Source organism: Sturnira hondurensis, unplaced genomic scaffold, assembly GCF_014824575.4.
Source record: "Sturnira hondurensis isolate 20B ecotype Veracruz unplaced genomic scaffold, ASM1482457v3 Scaffold0001872, whole genome shotgun sequence".
NCBI lineage: Eukaryota > Metazoa > Chordata > Mammalia > Chiroptera > Phyllostomidae > Sturnira > Sturnira hondurensis.
In genome coordinates, this window is record NW_028074503.1 from 5,591,673 (window position 1) to 5,616,877 (window position 25,205).

Below are 25,205 nucleotides of genomic sequence, written 5' to 3' on the forward strand. Positions count from 1 at the left end.
GACTTTTATAAACCCCAGTACCTCTTATTGCAATTATTTGTTTGCTAACAGTCTCTCAACCAACCACAGGTTGGTGAACTAATGAGCTAGGAACCATGGCTACGTTGTACACAACTGTGTCAGCATTTTGTCTGCTGCCTCGGACAAAGTAGGTGATCAGTAATACTCAACTCATAAAGTAAATGACTCAACACATAAAGCTCTGAAAAAGATGTGATCATCTAGCAATCCTGTTTCTATCTCCTGTTCCTGACAGACTACACTTATGTTTTTGAATTATAAAGTCAAAGATCATAGTATTTCAGAGTGACAGTAATACTTAAAGATGACCTGGTTCAAACGCTTATTTTTAGCAACATTCTTCATTTTTCCCCCAAAACACAGTCTTATAAAGGCTCCCAGTGATGTGGAGCTGGAGGGAACCAGAACCTTGTCTGTTCTGCCTCTCAATTTCAAGAAATTGCACCCACACCAACCTCACAGAGCTCCTCAGAAACACAGGGCACCATAGATGGCAGTTTGAAAATCGTGGACTAGGTTAATATCCACAATATATTAAAGGCATCTGTAAATCAGCGAGAAAAATGACAAATTAGCCAATAGAAAAAGAAGTGTGCAAATGTTATAAAAAGGGAATTAATTGAAGATATTCTAATGGCAAATAAAGATATGTAAAGATGATGAGCTTTTCTATTAATCAGTAAATTGTACATTGAAACAACAGGGGAAAAGACTTTACCCCAAACACTGGTAAAGTGTAAATATTGGTGTTAATGAGAAGGTGAGAAAGCAGTGTTAAGGAAGTGAAAACTAGGCAGCAACTCCAATTTAAACACAATTTCAATAGATTCAAGACTCTACAGAAATTCCAAACTTGTCCATAAACATAAACATCCTTGAACATATCATTTTTTTGGTGGATGAAGCTACTTTATCCAATGATTGATCCACGTAATTAACACGGTTACTTTTTTTCCTTTTTTATGTTTATTTTTTTAATTTAATTATTGTTCAAGTACAGTTTTCTGTCTTTTACTCCCATCCCAGCCCCCCACCCAGTGCTCCCCACCTCCCTCCCATTTCCTTCCCCCCGCCTTAGTTTTTGTCCGTGTGTCCTTTATACTTGTTCCTGTGACTCCTTCCCCTTTGCCCCTGAAGTTCTCTCCCCTCTGCTCTCTGTCAGCCTGTTCTGTATGCCAGTCACTTTTAACTACACAGATAAGAGAGGTGGATGGAGGTTTATTTCCTGGTCCCTGTCCCCTCATACAGAATCTGAATCATTGTCTCCTCCTTGGCCTGGAGCCACCTGCAAGCTTCGTGGGCCTTAGACCCACGGGCCTCAGCCTGGTCAGCCAGAAGCTTCTCGCCAGCCTGGTCCGCCTACAGCTCGTGACTATGTTTCAGGAGAACCCGCATGTTTTGGAACACGTTCCCCTTCCCTGTCAGGTCCAGGCTGTGGTCCATGTGGCGGTCAGTCTTTGATTCCCAGTATCTTCTGAGTAGCCAGCGGCGAATTCTCACCCTCCTCGCCCAGGTTCCTTCCCCAGGCCTTGGCCCAGTGGCAGCACCTTTGCACAGACACCTGCCTTCTTGCAGTCCAAGGTGTTTTTCTGGCACCAAGTCCAGGAACAGACAGTCACAGGCTTCCAGGTGATCAGCCCATCTTTGATCAGCTTCCAAATCTGCTGACGGGAGGTGGCATTGGCAAATTCATTGGTCTCATTGGGGACCAACCAGACTTCTTTTTGTCACAGCAGAGAACACTGCAGACAAGCCCCTCTGGAGTGTACTCAGGCTGCCCCAGGCAAAAGAAGAATGCATGACTTTTAATAAAGAGAAATTGGAAACCACCTCAATGGCTTTCAGTAGAAGATTTAAATAAATTATAACATTCATACTATGAAACACTGAAATTATTTTTTAAATAGTAGCCAACAACAAAACAACCATAAAAGTAATAGCTGATGTAAGAGGATGCTAAATCAGAAGTTTCCACTGAGGCATGAAGATGCAAAATAAACACAGCCTGTTACTGAACACTTTTTCTTTAAGATTTTATTTATTTACTTTTAGAGAGAGGGGAAGGGAGGTGCTTCCCTTCCCCTCTCTCTAAAGAGAAGAAGAGAAACATAGATTGGTTGCCTCTCTCACACCCCTAACTGGGGATATGACCTGCAACCCAGGCATGTGTTCTGACTAGGAATCCAACTGGCGACCCTTTGGTTTGCCGGCCGGCACTCAGTCCACTAAGCCACACCAGCCAGGGCCTATTGCTGAACTCTTTAAACCTCTCACCCTATTCTTCAAAGATACAAAAATATCCACTTACAGGAAATTAAGAGGATGTCAGGAATGCTTCTCTACTGAAAGTTATGTTGTACTCAGAGTTTCACCAAGTAGGAGGGGTTTGAGGTGCTCCCTGTTTACCTCACGTTAAGAGGGAGAAGCCCCAGAGTCACTACTCGGAGAAAGAAATAAAAATCCCTGGAGCTAAGAGGACAAGGGACAGAGTGAACTTGATGTCTGAGCCATGTAAGAAATTGAAAAGGAGAGGCAGGCTGTCCACTACTGACAGATGAATTGAAGGCGAGGTGGGGCTGTGTTGGGGGTGGCCTGCACTGCAAGAGTTTATGGAAGCAAGAAGATTTGAGTGATTTCCAGGGGCCAGATGTGGGTTGTTGGGAAGAATCGACCAGCTTGATGTCTTCCTGGGGCCTGTCCAGTTGGGCCAGCTGAGAGAGGGGACAGACTTCAGCAGAGAGAAGCTGGAGGTAGCAATGTACTTCCAGGGAATGCATAATTGGAAAGCAGCCAGTTGGAAGCTAGTTCATCATTCTTTTCAAGAGAAATACAGGTGGGAAGTCCCTAGTGGCTAGGGATATCCCAAAAGAACCCATGCAAACATTCATAAGAAAGAGTTCATTGTTAAAAGCTGCCAGATTCAGAAAGCACAAAATCATCCAACCATGAAATAACTTCCCTGCCTCCTTATAGCAACTTATTTTCCTGTTTCAACCCTGGAGTGTCAGAGAGCATGGAAGATGTCAGAAGAGGGGTACAAGGATAAGATGGAGAAAGGATGCAGAGAAAGAACCTGAACTCAACCCACCTTTCCCAGAATGAGGCTTCCCACCTACAGCAGGTCCCAGCTAAATGAGAGGAGAAGTTTGAAGTTTAATTACAAATCAAGTTGAGAGGTTTGTTTCACATGTGGTTCTGAACTGACACTGTATATACAACTTAAAGTGACTTTAGAAAAGTGCGTTACCTAAGGATGCTCAGAGGAGGTGTGGGGCTCCTGGGACTTTCATCCAGGAGCTGGGGGAAAGCAAAAGCATTCCCCACTGAGTAAAGTTTAAATGGTCAGGAGACAACAATTGTTTTCTGATAATAGCCCCGCATGCTCCATGTACTGATGCATCAATATTTATCAAGTGCTAACTTTGCTAAGCAGAAAGCTGGACACTTTATTGCATTATATCAGATCAAATGTAGCTCCTGTCATAGGAAGAAGACACTGAGTGAATAAATCAAATTGTGGGGCAATAGAATCCCATTTAATTTCAAGGCAAACAAATAAACAAAATAAAGTGCGTGTGTGTGCGTGTGCGTGTATGTGTGTGTGTGTGTGTATTTGAAAGTGTCAGGAGAATGATGGGAAAGCATGCTAGGGTGTTCCAGTCATCTTTAAAGCTAAGCTTGGAACCAGCCACCTTCCACTGTGTCACATTATTCTGCCATATTCTCTGGGTCAGTCCAGTCCAGCCCAGGTCTGAGAACCCCCTTGTCAGTGCGGGGCCAAGGGGAGCAGCATGTATGCACAGGGAGAGAAGGCACTGGTGGCAGCCATCCTTACAGTCAGGTTACCACAGTATTTCTGACCCACATTCAAATAAAACTGGGATCCTGTTGACAAAAGAAGTGAAGAAGGTATTGTTGAGTAGGCAACCACTTTAACCTTCATTTGGGCAAATAGTCTCTGAAGAGAAGAGGTGGGTTTATAATTCAGCCGAATCCTGGGGCTCCATGATGGATCCCAAACCAGAACAGCCATTCATGAGAGGACTACACAGACTCCTTCCATGTAGTCAACCACTCACTCCATTGGAGCTCCCATTGCTTTTTAAAATCTGTAAGATATTTTAGCTGATAGAAATTTAGAGACCATTTTCTCCAATGAACCATTTTACAGGTGTAAAATCAGGGAGTCAATGAAATGATGTAGGATACTGACCACCTGAGCATTTCTCAGTCCCATATTCTGCCTCCACGATACAGAGTTCACATCTTCAGTCATGTAGTAAAGTTAATAGAGCATTGGATTAGGAGTCTGAGACCAAGTTCCATGTCTACATTTGTGTAACACCGACTGTTAGTGGTCCCTCAGTACTCACCCTTACCTTTTCCACAGTAAAAGGCCTCCCAGTTTTATTTAGGGCATGCATTTAACTTTATTTTTTTTCTGCAAAACTTTTTAAAATATACTTTATTGATTATGCTATTACAGTTGTCCCATTTTCCCCCTCTTCATTCCCCTCCACCCTGCACACCCTCTCCCACCCACATCCCCCCTTTAGTCCATGTGTCATAAGTACTTTAGCTTCTACATTTCCCATACTATTCTTGCCCTCCCCCTGTCTATTTTCTACCTACCATCTATGCTACTTATTCTGTGTACCTTTTCCCCCTCTCTCCTCCTCCCACTCCCCTGTTGCTAACCCTCCATGTGATCTCCATTTCTGTGGTTCTGTTCCTGTCCTAGTTGTTTGCTTAGTTTGCTTTTGTTTTACATGTGGTTGTTAATAATTGTGAGTTTGCTGTCTTTTTACTATTCATATGTTTTATCTTCTTTTTCTTAGATAAGTCCCTTTAACATTTCATATAATAAGGGCTTGGTGATGATGAACTCCTTGAATTTAATCTTATCTGAGAAGCACTTTAACTGTCCTTCCATTCTAAATGAAAGCTCTGCTGGATAGAGCAATCTTGGCTGTAGGTCTTTGGATTTCATGACTTGGAATACTTCTTTCCAGCTCTTTCTTGCCTGTAAGGTCTCTTTTGAGAAAACCACTGATAGTCTGATGGGTACTCCTTTGTAGGTGACTGTTCCCTTCTCTGTTGCTGACTCTAGAATTCTCTCCTTCATTTTCATCTTGGCTAATGTACTTATGATGTGCCTTGGTGTATTCCTCCTTGGGTCCAACTTCTTTGGGACTCTCTGAGCTTCCTGGGTTTCCTGGAAGTCTATTTCCTTTGCCAGACTGGGGAAGTTCTCCTCTATTATTTGTTCAAATAAGTTTTCCACTCGTGGCTGTTTCTTTCCCCCTTCTGGTACCCCTATAATTCAGATGTTGGAATGTTTAAAGATGTCCTTGAGGTTCCTAAGACTCTCCTCATGTTTTTGAATTATTCTGGTTGTTTCTTTCTTCCTTCCGGTTCACTCCATTGATTTGAGTCCCAGTTTCCTTCTCATCACTATTGGTTCCCTCTGTATTTTCCTTCATTTCACTTAGTGTAGCCTTCATTTTTTCACCTAATTTATGACCCAAATCAACCAATTCTGTGAGCATGCTGATCACCAGTGTTTTTGAACTGTGCATATGATAGGTTGGCTATCTCTTGGTCACTTAGAAGTATTGGCTCTGGGGCTTTGATCTGTTCTTGCATTTGAGCCTTTTTGTTTTGTTTTGTTTTGGTTGGGCCTATTACATAGTGAGGGGTGGAGCCTTAGGCGTTCACCAGGGTGAGGCAACCCAGTGGCTGGGTTGTGATGCTGTATGTGGGAGTGGGGTCAGAGAGGGAACAATGGTGCTTGCTCCTCTCTCTCTCAGATTTCAGTCCCCTCTGCCACTTTCCACAAGCAAATTGGGCCCTTCTGGTGCTGGTTCCTGGGTGTGTGGGCATGTGTACATTTTAGAACCCTGTGAGTCTCTCCATTGAACTCTCCCGTGAGGCTGGGAGTCTCTCCCAGCACCTCAACCCCCACAAGTGTTTTCAATCAGTGCTTTTAGGCTTTATTTCCTAGCAATGAGGCCCTGGGTTGCAACATCTGTCTTGCTGCCCATTTTTGTCTGGTTTTTATGTGCACGAAATTGTGACCGAAGTCAGCCAGATTCCTTGGGCACCTCGCTGGGTCTGCTCATTTCCTCCCTGTGCCCGGGTCTATCAGCCACCACTTTTTCCTGCCACAACCCCTCTCCACTGGCTGCCGACTTGTCCCCTCTCACCAGTCTGGATGAATAGTTGTTGGACTTCCATACAGTTCAATTTTCTGTCAGTTCTGGTTGTTTTTTTGTTTCTAAATTTTTGTTGTCCTTAATTTTGGTTGTGTGAGGAGGCACAGTGTGTATACCTATGCCTGCCTCCATCTTGGCTGGAAGTCCATGTCTTTAACACTGCATTTTCTAAACTCCCTTGTAGCTAGATATAGCCATGTGACAGTGTTCTGGCCAATAAGATTTAAGAACAAGTGTGTGGCTACCAAAAAAACCTCTTTACAATCTAGTCTTCACTAATGGCCTTTTTCTACCTGCTCCTTGCCCCTCTCCTCCATCCTGATGCCAGACTCCACTGCCACAGCCGGAGCCCTGGTAGCTATTTTGGACCACACAGACAAGGATGACACCCTAGGGAAGTGGAGGGACACCAAGCTCCTGACAACTCTGCACAAGGGCTCAGAAATGATTTTCTTTTCCCCCTCAAATTTCCTCCCTCTCAGTCTCCCCAGTCTCCAGGTGCAACATTACTACCCTCTGAAACATAAAACTACTCATAATTTTGGCATCTTCTTCAAGAAGATGCCAAATTTCTGTCGTCAGACAGCAAATACTTCATTTCTGTCATCAGACAGCAAATCCTTCACAACATCTTCCTGATTCTTTCACCACTGCATGTTTGGCTCTTCTCGCTGACCGTGGCTCCGCCTGAGCAACTATCAGATTGGTAGTGATAGTGACAGCTGCAACTAAAGTTACTCACCAGCCTCATAAGATAATGCTTTGCTCACTGTCTTGGCTGTATCCTCTGTTTTTGTCAGTCACTGTCCACTGTGTTCTCTGCGAGCCAGTCATCTCACAAGGAGGAAAAGAAATGACAGGGTAAGACTGTCCTTCAGTGAATGTACAGCCCTACCAAAGAAAGAGTATGCCATTCATTTATTCCTTCATTCATTCACTCAGTCCATTTTTATTATGTGTTTGTTTTGGGCCAGGACCTGAGCTGGTGCTAGAGACAGAAAGATGACTGAAATATGGTCCCTGCCCTTGAGAACTACTCCTTCCAGCAAGGAAGAGAGTAATGTATAAATAGAAACCAGAAACAAATAACTAGATGAAAATTTATTTTCAAGAAGGAAGTCCCAAAGCCAAGTTTCTGTTTGCCATTCAAGGAAGAACAATGCAAACACCACCCAGAGTCTCTTAGGCCCAGTCTTCACATTTGGAAGAGAGTCCCATAGAGCCCATGCAATAACCGACAACGCACTAACTTCTGTTGTAATCTCTTAGTGGTTGCAAAATGCCCATCTATCGTTTTAGCTAAATGGGATTTGGGTGATTACATTCCTTCCAGCTCTAAATTTCTATGTTCTATGAAATACATAACTAATGACAGTTATGGTTACCCAGACACATATACACGAGTGCTTAGGGGTGCTTAGAGTGATAGGAGTGTCTGGAGATGAGTGAGTTAATCTAGGAGGGTTTAGCAGAGGAATGCCCACATAGGCACTCCAGTAGGAATGAGAGTGCTTTCCTGTCAATAAGGCTTCCAAGTGAATAACAGCCACAATCAGAACCATCACTTGTGCTAAATACAAAGAGTTTACACATGTATGTTTCATTAGAAAGTAAGACAATACCATTTAATAAAATGCTATGGTTTCATTGCACATATTTATTTTCTACACCCTACTGCTTCCAAAGAAATGGATTTGAAATCACTTGTAATGAAAAACATCTACACAATAAGAGGACTCTATAAATGGTAAAACAGCATGAGAAGTAACAGTAAAAACTAGCATGACTGAATTGATGAAAATAGAACAGGTCCTCAGATAATGTTGTTTTGTTCAATATCATTCATTATGTTGATGAGATGCTGTAGGAACTTAACTCTTGCTTATATCAGTTGGCCTATGGGAAAATTGGTTTTGTTAAATGTTTTGCCACAGTTTTAACAACCTATGAGTCAACTACATAAAGTTAGAACTGAAACCTATTTATCTCTGAGCGTCATGGTAGCTAGGGCAAAACGTAAAACATCCTGGGTTACACCATTCTCACTAACTGATTAAAAAAAGAATATCAGTTTATCAGGATCTCTTTATAATTTTTGAGGAGAACTTATTGTATAGATCTTTGTGAAAAGGACTTTGAAAAATATGAAAATATATTCAAGTGCAGATTTTACAAATACCTAAATCAATGTTCAATAAAACACAAAAGTGCATAATCAAATTACAGTCTGTGTAGGACCATCTAATATAATGTAGCTGCTAACAATAGAAACCTATTTTTAGAAGAAATGAAGATCCTGTCCTAAAGACTCTTTTGTAAATTGAACATCCTAAACTCAATTGCCCACCCAGCTATGCTGTCACTTGGCACATATATACTGTGTAACCTGGCACTTCACAACAAGATTTTGAGGGGTACTCTGAATTCTCATTCAACATTTAATGACCACTTGGCCAACGTAAGACAAACCAGTCCACCAAGTACTAGTACACAGGATCACAAAGAGTTCTTTGAAAGAAACAGCCTCCAGACTTCTGGCCAAGATGGAGGTGTAGGTGGACACACTGTGCCTCCTTGCACAACCAAAATAAGGACAACAAAAATTTAGAAACAAAAAAACAACCAACAGATGGAAAATTGAACTGTACGAAAGTCTGACAACTATTGATCCAGACTGGTAAGAGGGACATAGTCTGTGGCCGGAGGAGAGGGGTTGCGGCAGAAAAAAACAATGGTTGGCAGACCCAGGGTGGCAAAGAGCAAACCCAGTGAGGCACACAAGGGAGTGCTGGCTGACCACAATCACACATTCACATGCAGATAAACCAGGTGAAAAGGGGCAGTGAGACAGATCTTGCAACCCAGGGCCCCATCACCAGGAAATAAAGCCTAAAAGCACTGATTGAAAACACTTGTGGGGGGTCTTTGGCTTAGGAGTCTGAGACCAAGTTCCATGTCTACATTTGTGTAACACCTACTGTTAGTGGCCCCTCAGTACTCAGCCTTACCTTTTCCACAGTAAAAGGCCTCCCAGTTTTATTTAGAGTATGTGTTTAACTTTATTTTTTTCTGCAAAACTTTTAAAAATATATTTTATTGATTACGCTATTACAGTTGTCCCATTTCCCCCCTCTTCATTCCCCTCCACCCTGCACACCCTCTCCCACCTACATCCCCCCTTTAGTTCATGTCCATGTGTCATAAGTGCTTTAGTTTGTATATTTCCCATACTATTCTTGCCCTTCCCCTGTCTATTTTCTACCTACTGTCTACACTTCTTATTCTCTGTACCTTTTCCCCCTGAGAGACTCCTAGCCCCACAGGAGAGTTCAATGGAGAAACTCACAGGGTTCTAAAATGTACACATGCCCACACACCCAGGAACCAGCACCAGAAGGGCCCAATTTGCTTGTGGAAAGTGGCAGAGGGGACTGAAATCTGAGAGAGAGAGGAGCAAGCACCATTGTTCCCTCTCTGACCCCACTCCCACATACAGCATCACAACCCAGCCACTGGGTTGCCTCACCCTGGTGAACACCTAAGGCTCCACCCCTCACTATGTAATAGGCCCAACCAAAACAAAACAAAACAAAAAGGCTCAAATGCAAGAACAGATCAAAGCCCCAGAGCCAATACTTCTAAGTGACCAAGAGATAGCCAACCTATCAAAGGCACAGTTCAAAGCACTAGTGATCAGGATGCTCACAGAATTGGTTGATTTGGGTCATAAATTAGGTGAAAAAATGAAGGCTACACTAAGTGAAATGAAGGAAAATACAGAGGGAACCAATAGTGATGGGAAGGAAACTGGGACTCAAATCAATGGAGTGAACCGGAAGGAAGAAAGAAACAACCAGAATAATTCAAAAACATGAGGAGAGTCTTAGGAACCTCAAGGACATCTTTAAACATTCCAATATCTGAATTATAGGGGTACCAGAAGGGGGAAAGAAACAGCCACGAGTGGAAAACTTATTTGAACAAATAATAGAGGAGAACTTCCCCAGTCTGGCAAAGGAAACAGACTTCCAGGAAACCCAGGAAGCTCAGAGTCCCAAAGAAGTTGGACCCAAGGAGGAACACACCATGGCACATCATAAGTACATTAGCCAAGATGAAAATGAAGGAGAGAATTCTAGAGTCAGCAACAGAGAAGGGAACAGTCACCTACAAAAGAGTTCCCATAAGACTGTCAGCTGAGCCCTGGTTGGTGTAGCTCAGTGGACTGAGTGTGGGCCTGTGAACCAGAGGATCACAGTTTGATGCCCAGTCAGGGCACATGCCTGGGTTGCAGGCCAGTTCCCAGCAGGGGACTCATGGGAGGAAACCATACATTGATATTTCTCTCCCTTTCTCCTTCCCTTCCCCTCTAAAGATAAATAAATAAAATCTTAAAAAAAAAAAAAAAAGAATGTCAGCTGGTTTCTCAAAGAATACCTTACAGGCAAGAAGGGGTTGGAAAGAAGTATTTCAAGTTATGAAAGGCAAGGACCTCCATCCAAGATTGCTCTATCCAGCAAAACTTTCATTTAGAATGGAAGGGCAGATAAACAGCTTCTCAGATAAGGTCAAGTTCAAAGATTTCATCATCACCAAGCCCTTATTATATGAAATGTTAAAGGGACTTATCTAAGAAAAAGAAGATAAAAATATGAACAGTATGAATAGTAAAAAGACAGCAAACTCACAATTATTAACAACCACATGTAAAACAAAAGCAAACTAAGCAAACAACTAGGACAGGAACAGAACCATAGAAATGGAGATCACTTGGAGGGTTAGCAACAGGGGAGTGGGAGGAGGAGAGAGGGGGAAAAGGTACAGAGAATAAGTAGTATAGGTGGTAGGTAGAAAATAGACAGGGGGAGGGCAAGAATAGTATGGGAAAGGTAGAAGCTAAAGAACTTATGACACATGGACATGAACTAAAGGGGGTATGTGGGTGGGAGGGGGTGTGCAGGGTGGAGGGGAATGAAGGGAGGAAATGGAACAACTGTAATAGCATAATTAATAAAATATATTAAAAATAAAATAGAAAGAAAAAAATAAATTAAAAAAAAGAAACCGCCTCTGAACTCAGTGAGCTCATCCTGAACTTCACTGAAAGCCATTGGCAACACCACATAACCTTCCCAATGGACCAGGCTCATTCCAGAGTGCTATATGACAGACCAGGGCTGCTGATGCTTTATTCTCTCTCCAGAAGTTCAAAAGCATGGATTCCTGTAGTTCCTTAGACAAATGCTGATTGGTCCCTTTGACATCTCAGGCTTGGTCCAACTCTGATCACTAGACATCTGTCCAGGGGCTACCTAGCTTCTCATCCCTAAGAAAGGAGCAGCAGCACTCGGCACCCAATGCTATTCAAAGAATAGCAACCTCAGAGACCAAACGTGGACCTCCTGGAGTAAGATGGGATTCCAATAACTGCTCTCCAAACTTGGTTACACCAGTATTTTCTGGAGGATTTAGAACTCAGTTCTCCAGACTGCCCTAGATCCACAAAGCAGATAGAGAAAGCCCCAAAGGCCCCAAACTTCTTTCCCTAAATCACTCTGGGCCTCAAAGATCCATTATGCAGCCAACAGGAGAATCAGGATAGAAGGTTAGGATGGGCCTTTGCATCTTTGTACACGTTCCTTCCAGCTGGATGGACCTGCCTGTTTCTTGTGCATCTGTCGAAATCCTATTCATCCTTCAAAACTTAGGGAAGGCATTATCACTTCTGGATAGACTGCCCTAAAAATTTCTTCTCTCCATGAGAATAAATCATGCCCAGTTCAGTACTATTTTTTTTACTTTGTACAGACTTTATTACTACCTGTAGCATTTCATGTATTTATTTCTCATGCTTGACTCTCAATTCCACAGACAGATTTTTACCCTCTCTGTAATCCTCAATGCTAGCCAAGGGCTTACCATTTTCTAGAGGCTTAGTTAGGGCTTGTTGAAGTACCTACACAAGAGTTTTAGGTCTGATGAAACATCCCAAGCGCTGCAGCAGGAATTTCCCAGGCTTCCTGAGGCCTTCGTACTTCCAGTGCCATCTGCCCCACTTCAGATTACATGCTTAAGACTTGTTAGTCAACCTTTTAGAATTCAAGACTTGCATTGGTGAGAAGCTGAGATAAGGAAGAATTGTTTGCTCAGTGAGGTTACAGAACATATGGAAGGAAAATGATTTGAAATATTTACTCTGTTGTTGCCTGCTGGTCCCCCTTCCCAGCACAAATGCACTGAATTCTTTCACTGATGCACTGAGACCTTCTTTTCTCTTCAGCTCATGGTCAAAGCCTCTTGCTACAAACTGACAAGGACTCTGCTTGACCAAAAGGTAATTTAGCTCCTGAGCCTTCTCCTAGGCCCATCTGTACTTCCTTGTAAAATCTAATTTAAGTAAGAGTCTTGCTCACTCAGTCTAGGCAGAACACCTCACCTTCAATATTTTATCACCTTGATATCTGATTAGGTCCCTCACCCTACACTTCCAGGTGGTGTCTGAATGTCTGATCATCTTGTTCTGTCTTCAGCAAGAATCCCATCAGGTCAGTTCTAGGGATGTCCAACCTTTTGGTGTGTCTGGGCCACATTGGAAGAAGAAGACTTGTCTTGAGCTACATATTAAATACACAAACACTAACAAGAGCTGATGAGCAAAAAAAAAAAAAAGGTTTTAAGCAAATTTGTGATTTTGTGTTGGGCTGCATTCATCGCTATTGTGGGCCATATGCAGTCCACAGGCCACAGGTTGGAAACCCTTGGTAACCAGAACCTCCCCTTAGCACCGACGGTTCCTCCTAGTAACCTTCCATCCACTGACCCCCCACTCTGCTCCCTGGTTATAAACTCCCACTTACTCATGCTGTATTTAGAGCTGAGCTGATCTCTCCCTGCCACTGTAAAATCCTACTGTGGTGGTCCCTACATCTCTCACAATGGTCCTGAATAAGCTCTGCCTTACCATCTTTAAAAATGTCATTGAGTATTCTTTTTTCTTTAATATAACCAGAAGAACAAGCTTCAGGCACTTAACCATAGGGGCGGGGGAGGAAAATCTTCTCATCTGAATCCAAAGAGAAAGATTCAAATGCATGCTTGCCAAGTAGCTTTTTCCCTTCTTAGAAATGAGAAAATGTTCTCTTTCAGCTTCCAATGGGAGAAAGGAAGGGAAAGCCAGCATGCTGCAGGAGTGTTTGAGAAGCACACTGGGCCCACCCTCCCACTCCTGTGTTGGAGGCTCCCCTGACAGCAGCCAGCTGATTGCCTGGATATTCCTGGGTTGGAGTGACCGTCATAAGGCACCAGAATTTTCCCCACCCATTCTCTCACATAACCCTCATGCCATGATGGTCCTGGACTTTAGCAAGCTTCTCTCAAAACAGAGGGTGAACATCATCACCCTCAGGATGGTGGTAGGAAGGGAAAGCCCCTAACAGGCAGGAATGTACGGAATCATTTGAAAGCAGCCACCCATCAGCACAGCAGTGGGACGTACCATCCCCATTAGAATAGCCTTGTGATTGTACAGTGTTCTGAACTGTGGAACCTTCCCACGTCCGACATCGGGCAGCTCGGGAGCCAAGGTTCTATTGGACCCTACAGAACTCTAGTTAAATGGTCTACAGCTTGAAGTGGGAGCTGTAGTCTCTGCCTCCAGGTGGTGAATTTACCCTTGTTTTTCTGGTTGTGAGGAGTCTCTCGGATCCCAGCACCCAGCTTCCAGCTAATACCCCCAGTGCTAACATTTTTAGTACTGGGGGCTCACTTCAAAAATGTGCTTAAAGTTAAAATCTAACCTAAGATATACATTTTCTTACATGGTGACTGAGGTGTGAAATGGAATCATGTGGGATAAGGAAGTGGCAGAGTAGAACAATGAAACAATACCAACAACATAGAAATTAGTGTTTTGTGAGCTCTGGGAAACACATGTTTGAGAAAGTTAATTCCCTGGGAAGTGCTTGCCTCTACGTTGTAGGTTTTTTTCTGTTCTACTTTACCACTTCCTTATCCCATGTGATTCTGTTTCCTGGCTCAGTCACCGAAAAGAAAATGTGTATTTTAATTTTGAAGTGCGAATTCTGAAACGTCTCTGAAGTGTGTGCTGGTGCCTCGAAGCTGAATCCCGAGGCCTGACAGATCAGCCACGGAGGTAAGTCGACTGAAGAGAAAGTTGAGAGCTCAACAAGTTGATTCGGCAAGAAAATTCTGGACAACATTAGCTGGAGAGACGTAAGTAAGTGGCAAACTAACCTACTGTTGCTCAGAATCAGGTAAATATTAAGACCACCAAAAAATAATAATTCATGCTCCTCTAGAAGGCAGGTGGTAGCAATTAGCAAGAGCACCAAGGGGTTTTGGGGTTTGTTTGGGTTTTTTTTTACATTGATTTGTCTGGAAGAGAAGCTCTGCAATGTTTGAGCTCGATTAAGAGAATTCTAAAATTAATCACTTCGCTTGCAAAGAATAAATTTTTTTAAAAAGGTGTGTGCCATGGTTTTTTTTTTTCATCAGAAATGCAGCATTTTAAGTGCCCAGTCACATTTTACAATGGCAAAGAGGACTACAGGTGTCTTTCAAGACAGTTACCCAATAACTCCTACATTGACTGCTGTTACAAAGGAAATCTTTGACGAGAGGGAACCGATCACTGTAGAGGCACACGGCCAATGGAAGGTCTAGGACCGAAATGTTCCTTACGTCAGGCTGACAGTTCTACCAAAGTCAACAGTTACCTGGCGCTTGAATGTCACTCGCTATTTGTGTTTTTAAAATTTGTTTATCATCATTTCCTTTGGTTTCCAAAAAGAAAGAAAGAAAAAAGGAAGGAGGAAATCAATTTATTGTATCCTGGGAAGTAAATTTTCATCTCAGTGGGAAAGAGCTTTATGCTCATATGTTATCCTAAGAATATAATAACAACAACACTTGTATCATCCAAGCAGCCCCCTCCTCAGCTCTACAATAAAAATATGCTTTCCAAGAAGAAACATGATTATTGAAATACTTGTTACGTTTCAGTTTATTCATTGCAGTAGAGCAGAAAGAATGTTGATTCCCAAGCCCTCACTGAACTTCTGAGGGGGGATGGAGTGAGGCTGAGGAGGGTAAACAGGATCAAATACACGGTGACAGGAAGACCTGACTTTGGGGCTGAGCACACAGCACAACACGCAGATTATGTGTACAGAATCGTACACTTGAAACCTACATATATTAGCAACCAAGGTCACCCCAAGAGATTTAATGAAATAAAATGGAAAACTATTCCAAAACCTGATTCGATGATTTCAGAATAATCCTCCGCTGTTGTATGCAGAAAGTGATGCTTATCTAACAGACCTAAATGTTACAGACTCGCCAAAACTAAGACATGACTGAAGAAGAGGAGTCTTGAAAGAAAGAGGCAAAGAGTCCCTGGCGAGCACAGGGCCAGCTGTCCCTCAAAAAGGCTTCAGTTGATGGTACATCTTTCCGGACTTTTTCAGTGAACTAGTTGAGTTATCTATTAAATCTCTCCCAAACTTTTCACTCGCATCTTTTCACTCCTATCTGTTACTTAAGACAAAGTGAGACAAATAGCCCAAACAGAAAAAGCTATCTATGGCACTGTTTACTAAAATTGAGAACTCAGAACTTTCCTCTTATAAATGAATCGCGAATTTTTCAGCTCATGACTTTGGCCATTTACTATTTTTATTTAAGAACAAAGTGTACAGAATCTGAAGAATGTGTGTGTATATATATATACGTGTGTGTGTGTGTGCGTGTGCACGTGCACGCATGTGTGTGTACAAATGGCTTGGGAAACATATGAAAAGGAACAAACATTGAACAAATATGACCAGTGGTCATAAAGCGATGGGGAGTATTTTTTGTTCTTGACTCTCCTTTATGTTTTGTTCCCCCACTGTCCTTTAAATCGGCCCTGTCTGGAGCTAGTTTTTCCCACCTCTTTGGATAAAAATTAGGGTGGGTTCCATTGCTTTCCAAGATACATACGGGTAACAAAACTTCCTGCGGAGATTCCAGTCTCCCATTCTTATTCCATCAATGAAATGCTCCGCCCTTGAAACTTGTCAAATTTTCCAATGACACTTAAAGTTAAAGTGTTCTTCCCTTCTGCAGTGAGGCCTAATTCAGGCTGAACATCAACAGCGACGAAATGAGCAGGATTAACTAGCTTATTTACTCTACCAGCACTACCCCTCCCCTCCCCACCCTCCCCTCCCCACCCTTCAGCTCTAGCTCAGACTTCAGCCCTGTCAGGGTTGAAGGGAAGGGGGAGAGGAGAAGGGGCCAGAACAGCATGGTATGACACTGTCTCTGAATTCCCACCACACTGTTATTGCCGCCATTGCCACACTGCTTGTGTTTCTTATGGCCCTACATTTAATAACTATTTGCTTAATAATTGCACTAATCTCCTGCTGCACAGAAAAGTAGATGCGCACTTCGAGGAAAATGCTTTCAATTCCATCTTATGGCTGGCCATGGCTTTTCCCAAGACTTGGCCTTGAGGTGGGATAAAGTGTTGGAGGTGCTTTAAGTGTTGGAGCTTGGAGAGGCATGGCTGTGGCAGCACCTTCCTGTTTATCACATACTTTTTTCTTTGAGTACAAAATTATGCCTCGCAGGAAGTCCCTTGTTCTAATGCCAATGGACCTGGGTAGGCCTCCCTTCAGTCATCATCAAAGCAGGGCTCCAGAAAGTGGATTGTGCACCGCCTTTGTCTTGGGCGCTCAGCACAAAGCAGCTTCAGGTTCAGTTGTTCCGGGATGGGGCCTGAGTTTCTGCATTTCAAACAAGCTCTCAGGTGCGGTGATGCTCGCCTGAGGACCAAGCTTCCAGTGGTCTGCCTGAAATTAGCACTCGGATCTCCAGACAAGACCTAGCAGGTGTCTCTGGGCCACACTGAAAGAAGAGTTGTCTTGGGCCACACATTAAATACATTGTGACAGGTAATCACAAAAAAATCTCATAGTGTTTTAAGTTAATTTATGATTTTGTGTAAATTCCTACCTATCCCGAGCAGCATGCAGCCGGCAAGCCGCAGGTCGGACACCCCTGCGTCCCAGAGGGAACAGAACACAAGCATAGATCGAGGAACCATGAAACTTCAGTGGGACCTCCAGATTCAGAAAGGCCAGGTCTTGAGGGGCTTCTACTGTGGGAGGTAACGGCAGGGCACCAAAACTCTGTTTTGCTGGAAGCTGCCTGGTTGGGGGCGGGGGGAATGTTTAAAGCCAGGTTCAGCAAAGGGAATGGGTGAGTCTTGTAATAAGCCATCTATATGCTTAGCACCCACCTGGGCTCTGATAAGAGCCTAGAGCCCTGGATTGTTTAATAAGACCCACTTACCAGGCTCCCTTGACTTTCAAGTTAACATCTCACCGAGGTGACTAAGCCATAAGCACGCACTGGAGTCGCACCTAGCTCCGTGGCGACAGCAATATTGGCTGATTGGAGCTGATCTTCATAAAGGCTGGGGGACAGGAGCGTTTGCTAAGTCGGTCTCAGTGAGACTTTCAGAGAGCTCCTTAAGCAGTTTGCCTCATAGCAGGCAATATTCAGCCTTCCTCCCTCTGTGGCGTTATGCAGGGGCTTGGAGCTTCATTAGCCCCAGCTTAATTTTTACCAGATCCCTGCTGAGCATACACAGAGGCAATTTTTTTAATTGGCTATTTTTTTATATTTTGTACTTTTCTTTCTTTTTCGCTCCTTAAATGTACACACATACCATTGTACAAGGGAGATGAGTCATTGGTGAAATCTGAAGTTTTATTTGTTAGGATAATTTGCAGAGATCACTATAAAGAATATTCTTCCCTTTTTAGACCTAGACAATTTAGAAATATATACATATTTTTAATGATGGGGGATATCTTTGAATAACAAAATAAAGAAAAATGATCTCTAACATATGTTTTCAAATATTGTATATGTGAAATTCTATCATTCCTAGAAATGATCATTATATATTACATGCTTATCTTGAAAACATCTTTTCTTTTATTGGAAAAAAAGGGATTGTCTTCATTATTATTTGTCACAAGTTTGAGATAAAGCAGAGCTAATCCCATTCTTAACTTTCTGAGTGTGTTGACACTAGTTTGTGTCTCCATAACCTAAAAGCTGGGATTGAGGGATGGAGGCGTTTCAATCAGTCAACAGTTAGTCCTCCTCTTCACACAAAACACCTTTTTTTTGGCTGGCATTCAGTACGTTCTGCAGGTTTTTTCCGGCTCTGATCTGCACTTCCCCTGGTGAGAAGTCTTCTCCTTCTTTTCTATCACTGAAAAGTTAATGTTATTTTAAAATGTCCCCTGTCACCGCCCAGATCCTCCTGAGGAGCATATTCCTTTCCATAGAACGGGCATTTCTGCAGCTTAATATCTTACATTTGATTACCATTGGTGCGTATTTAAGTGTTGTCTTGCTCATCTTGTTTATTACATATATGTATTAAAAACTAATAAAAGCAAAATAATACAAAAAATGAGCATTTCATTTTGGCATCCTCCCTACTACAAAACCCCGCAGATGTTTGGCTGCCTGTGATATATTTTGGAGGATGGAATTTGCAACTGTTATAATTAAGCAATACCATTAAGTCACCCGAGAGTAAATTAGAAGCTAAACTGGTGCTGTGTGCTCAGGAACCCAAGATTACGGGCTGAGATCTCTATTCAGTGCATGAAGTCAGCTCCCTTCAAATTGATTTTGAAATAAAAGGTGTTATTTCTATTCCCCACCCTCAAAATACCTAAGTGTATTAAACATGTCCCTAATATTGATTTGGCATGCCAGTTATAATCTTAAATTGTAGGGGGAAAATGTTTTAGTAAATAGAGCTATTTCTGTTTTGCTACTACTGTTCCAGTGGTAATGGGCAAGAGAAATGTGCAGGTCTGGATTATTTCCAGGGACTTGGCTGAGATCCATGAACTCAGTATTGGTTAAAAAAGAAATCAAGAGAAAGAAAGGAGTTCTAGTACATCCTGTTGCAGTTAGAGTTAGATCAAGGAAATGACACTTCTCAGAGCCTTCTCTGCATAATAACATCTGGAGAGGGACTATCAAATCCCAACAACTAAACACACAAACTGTCAGTAATCTGAACAGGACACTGATACAACAGCCATTATCAAAGGCAGCTTAAACAATCTATAATCCAATATACTTAAAATATTAACAATGAAAACATGATCATTCATTGACTAATGAAACTAAAATACATATAATCATGAAGATGGCACCGTGCTAGATTCTTCTTTGACAAAAATTCATACCACACTAAGACATAATGGCTCAGTCCCTGGCTACTGGCTACAGGGACGATGGTCCACAGGATGGTCTTTGGAAGTAAGCCCCTTGATATCCAAGGTATGATCTTTGAAACAGTATTTTGAGTACAGTCTAGGCATTTGTTAGAAATGCTAAATCTTAGTTCTACCAAGTCCTACTGGATCAGAGTCTCCATTTTAACAAGATCCCCAGATGATTCCTTCATGGATTTAAGTTTAAGCAGCACCGATCTAGAACCTTTGCTTTCTACAGTTTTCTAGGCACCCGAACTCACAAAGCTCACTAGTCACAGGACAGATCCAACCTTCCTCTACTTTCCCACTTGTCAATCACTTCCCTGACTTCCACAACATGGCAGAACTCCCAAAAGTCACACTCCACTTTGACAGCTTCCAAGAATTCCCCCCACCAAAATCACTGGTCCAGCTGATGGAATCCCCGCTCTTCTTTTCAGAAGAGTGGCTTTCGCTGAGTTCCTCACAGAAACGTTAACAAGATACTGGCGCTATGTATTTTCAGTTTAGTTCTTAGGCTGATCTTTCTGCACCTGAATAGCTGTTAGGATGGATTGCTTTTCTCCCCATGCCTGACATATATCTCCCCTGATCCCACAATCTGCCGCAACTTGGCAGCCCAAGTTTATGAAGTTTTCTATTCTTCTTCCAGTTTTTCTTCTTCGGATATTACTCTGCCTTTCTTCTTCATTGAGTTTAATTGGTTTTGATCTGATAGTCTTTATGCAAAAGGAAACTCTGTTGAGTGACATTTGTCCTTTGAAGATATAGTCCATCAGGAGTGTGTCCTTCCTAGAATGAGCCCAAGGCCTTCTTCCCTAGAGTTCTCAGGCTCCCACCGTTTCATCCTACCCTATCAAGAGCAATGGAAGTGTTTCCCGTTCCCCCTGGTTCTGTNACAGAAACGTTAACAAGATACTGGCGCTATGTATTTTCAGTTTAGTTCTTAGGCTGATCTTTCTGCACCTGAATAGCTGTTAGGATGGATTGCTTTTCTCCCCATGCCTGACATATATCTCCCCTGATCCCACAATCTGCCGCAACTTGGCAGCCCAAGTTTATGAAGTTTTCTATTCTTCTTCCAGTTTTTCTTCTTCAGATATTACTCTGCCTTTCTTCTTCATTGAGTTTAATTGGTTTTGATCTGACAGTCTTTATGCAAAAGGAAACTCTGTTGAGTGACATTTGTCCTTTGAAGATATAGTCCATCAGGAGTGTGTCCTTTCTAGAATGAGCCCAAGGCCTTCTTCCCTAGAGTTCTCGGGCTCCCACCGTTTCATCCTACCCTATCAAGAGCAATGGAAGTGTTTCCCGTTCCCCCTGGCTCTGTTGGAAGGTTGCAAAGGACATCAATACATGAGGGCATATACCTTCTCGTGCTATTTAAGAAAAAAGAAAAACAAAAACACACACCTGGATACATGAGGCCCACTGTATCAAGTTCATACAGATACAAAAGGACTTAATGCAGAGAAAGTCCCATCAATCACTATGGAAACTAGTATATCAGCCAAAAGGCTGAAGTCTGCATTATACAGGAAGCAGCCTCTGTAGATCCTCCTCCTTGCTTGTCAGCTATCTCCATGATCATGTTTAATCCAAGACTTTGCTACATGAGGTTTGCTTGTACTTCTACTTGGCAATTTCAGTACTGCTATGGCTTCCACAATCTCAGGATCATGAATCACTTGAGGTAATAATGAGCCAAAAGCTCATTATTTAAAATAATAAAGCTGCCCTGGCTGGTGTAGCTCGGTGGATTGAGCTTGGGCCTGCGAACCACACGATCGCGGTTCAATTCCCAGTCAGGGCACATGCCTGGGTTGCAGGCCAGTTCCCAGCAGGGGACACACCAGAGGCAACCATACATTGATATTTCTCTCCTTCTCTCCTTCCCTTCCCCTCTAAAGATAAATAAATAAAATCTTTTAAAAAATAAAATAAAATAATAACGTTTATTTAAAGCTTAAATCCAAGGGAAATTTCTACACAGCTGTCCTCTGATTATTCTCACACAGAGTGAAGTGTTCCTAGTCATCTGAGAAACAATATCTGGTCAGATTCACTACTTGGTTTCAAATTCATGCTATTTTAACATGTTAAAATAAACATTCTTTTACTCAATCAATATCTATTCATGTCTACTGTATGCAAGGAACAAGAAAACAAAGGAACAACTCTTATAGCTAAATGGTTTTGCTTATTTCTACAAACCTGTTCTCCTCAGATCCATCACGGGGGGGCCCCCAGCAAACTGAAAAGTCCCTGTGGCCCCGCCTGCTCCGAAACTGCTCGCATCAGCCCTGGGAGCAATATCAATTCAGAAGAGGCCGTGAACACTTTTCAACTCCCCGCAGAGGCACTCTCCCAAGCATCTAGAAGAGAGAGCTCTTGATGGCAAATCAAATATAATTTTAGTTAATATGTTTCTTAGTCATCTCAGTTTAATTTTTGTCTTCCCCCCACAAGGGCCATTTTTCATACTACTTTCAATGGTAACAATTTCCCAGCCTCTTGAAATTCTGTGTGCTGCGCACTCTGGGACCTAATCAGGTTTTCCGAGCAGCTCCATGCTGTGCTCACAGCACTCTGGGACAGTAGAAGACAACTCTAAAACAAACTCAGGGAAAATACGTCTGCTTCCCCTTCCCTACTCCCACCTATGTGGTTGGTTCTCAACAAGTTTGCTTCTGACAGAATAGCCGATCATAAAACCCTATAATCACACTGAGAATCACTGTCCCCAAGATGCATCCAAAGGTGCGGAGAGACTTCTGATAGCAGATGAGGATGTGCACAGGACGAAGGAGGGGGCGCCGAAGAGACCAACTCTCTGCACGGCATGCCAGATTCCCAAATTCGCACGTCACTGGCTGAGTGGAAAGATGTACACGAGCAAATTAAAGCTCATTTTGAAGAAAGCCCTACTGGCTTAAGCTACCTGCTCCAATTTGGGTTGTTTTCCTATGGAAATGTTCTTTCACTCGGAAGAACTCTTCATTCTGTTTGCCTAAATGTTCCCTGGTAAATTCTTGTCTTTTGTATGTGGTAAGTTTTTTTTTTTTATTTCCAGAACCTTTCTTTCTAAGATTCCCTGGAGTTTCACACAATCTCTTTTAGGAGATACCATAAGAGAAAACACAAGCAAAAACAGTTCAGACAAATGCTGCCTGATTCTAAAATTAAAAACAAATACGATTCAGCCATCACTGCCTAGAAAAACAAGCCTTATTAATAATAATATGATGCTTCTGATGCATCCCCTACTTCGTACTTTGTAAATTAGCCTGCCATGCGCATCAGTTGCCCCTCAGGGTTGGTGAGAAAAGCACTGGCGCCCCAGGTAATATTTTTTGGCAACCCCTCCCCAAAACAACAAAGCCAGTCCCCCACTGCTCTCTCCTCTCCATTCCTCAGGTCGCCCCAGTTCTCCAATTGGTATTCATCCAAGACCGAACAGTAGCTATCAGTACTTGATTAACAGCCTTGTGAGACCTTGTGCTAGCAGCAAGAGTTGGCTCTTGTAGCCACCGTTTAAAAAAGATGCTTGAATGCGAGATTGTTGTTTTCAAAGAGGTACAGGGGGATGGCATTGTGTTCCCACCATCTGAATGGCCACGGGAGCAGAGGATGTGCGATGGAAGACACAGCAAAATCCCTTGGTGGTGTCCCTCCCAACACTGCTATACTTTGGGGAACCTTTAAAGCTTGAGCTGATTCTCCATCGTTCAAACATTAATAAATCACTTGACTATTTAGTGTTAACGATAACTCTTTGTATTTCAAAGGATCTCTGTTCACTTTTCTTCCCTACAGTGATTTTTGTACAATCCAGCTTCCCTCACTCTGGCCAAGCCCAAATTCAGGATTCCTGACCCCCCTACCTTGTGCCAGTTTCACTGAGTCATAAGAAATCGGATATCCATCTATGCTTAGAGACTTACTACAGAGTAGCCCAGTCACATGCAGAATTCAACTTCTCTTTTGACTGCTTCTAAAGTTCTCTAGCTACAAAGAATTTTGCATGTGAAGATTAGGATCCTACCATAGGGGATCTTTGCTTTGCATTGGAGTTGAGCTCATGATTTCAGAAACAAGTTTTAGGTCTCATGGAACTACCGAGTATGTTTGGGTTGCACCAGATTTTATAAGCCATGGAGCAAATTGTAAATACTTTTGGATACTGGTGCTCATTTTATAAATAATTCTGACAAAGTTTTAATTTGCCAGGACTTCAGGCATTGTTTTATATTCTATTTTTCATTATTTGTTCATTTCCATGTGCCTTATTTCTGCAAACACAACTTCTTGAAAATGGAATTAGGTCCAGATTTAGCAAATATAAAAAGATGATTTGTAACATTTCCCTCATAAAGTGGTTCTGGCAAAGGCAAAATGAACTCATTTATACTTAGTAAAACATAATTGTAAATTCACACATAAAAGTTGAAGGGGAAATTTATATTATAAATTTCACCAGTCTGTACAGTTGCTATCCTAACCTTTTCAGGGTGAGTGGGCCTGTCTCTTTTGGTCAGTCTAAGGCCCAGAATCCCACTGGGCCGATATACTTGACTGGGGGAAGCAATGACTAAGTAGCCCCAATGACCAGTTTCTATTTCTTCTTCCAGTGCTTCATACGCATCACCCTCTGTTGGTTCTGCAGAGTGACTCAAGGAGACAGGAAATGGCTCTACTAGCTAGTGTTTAAAAAAGAAAAATCTGAGCTATTCATACAATGATGTTTCCTCTGGCCTCAACAGTCTTTCCAGCAAAAGGCATGATGGCTCACTTCCTCGACTCTTTCAAGTCACTCAATTGTCACCTTCTCTGAGAGGACTTCCCTGGTCACCTATTTAAAATTATAACCCCTCCACTCCCAAACCCCTACCCTCCTTCCCTAAGTTTTTTTCTCCAGAGCCAATGCATGCACACACACACACACACACACACACACACTCACCACACACACTCACACCACTAGGATGTAGGTGCCTTGAGAGATTTTTGCCATCTCTGTTCACTCCTATATCCCCTGTTCTTAAATAGGTTAGCCCAAGGAGAGACACAGTAAATATCTGTTAAATTAGCAAACGAATATAAAATCCATAAACAACACACAGATAAACACATTCTCACCACCACATTATCAGTGTGGAGTCCACACTCCCATATTCCCTTTTCCCTAGACTTTGCCTCATAGGACTGAGCCTGTGCTTCATATTCCTTTTAACCTGCTTTCATCTCTGTAGAACAGTTGTGAGAAAAGATGCATTTCCTGAACCCTACACTTTACTGGAAGTAATTGGTCAAGTCTCTTATGTGATTCATCTGTGCCTTTATTCCCTCAACAGGCTCCCTCTTCAACACCGTGGTCTGGAATCTGTCCCCACCATGCCACACACCAGCACTGGGATTCTTCCCACAGGACTGCTAAGTCCAAATGGACAATTTGCACTTCTCTTCTTTCCCTCCCTCCCTCCCTCCCTCCCTCCCTCCCTCCCTTCCTTCCTCCTTCCTTTCTGCCTTTCTGCCTTCCCCCTTTGCCCCCTCTCTCTTTTTCTTCCCACCATTTCCCCATGAGCACAACTCATTCCCACCAAAGCATTACCAGCAATTCCCCAACTATTCTGCATGCTCTCGACAT

At 42.6% G+C, this 25,205-nt stretch overlaps 1 pseudogene; it reads right to left on the reverse strand.

The window, feature by feature from the left end:
• Window positions 1-1,239: 1,239 nt before the first annotated feature.
• Window positions 1,240-25,205, reverse strand: LOC118980099 (60S ribosomal protein L19-like; annotated as a pseudogene).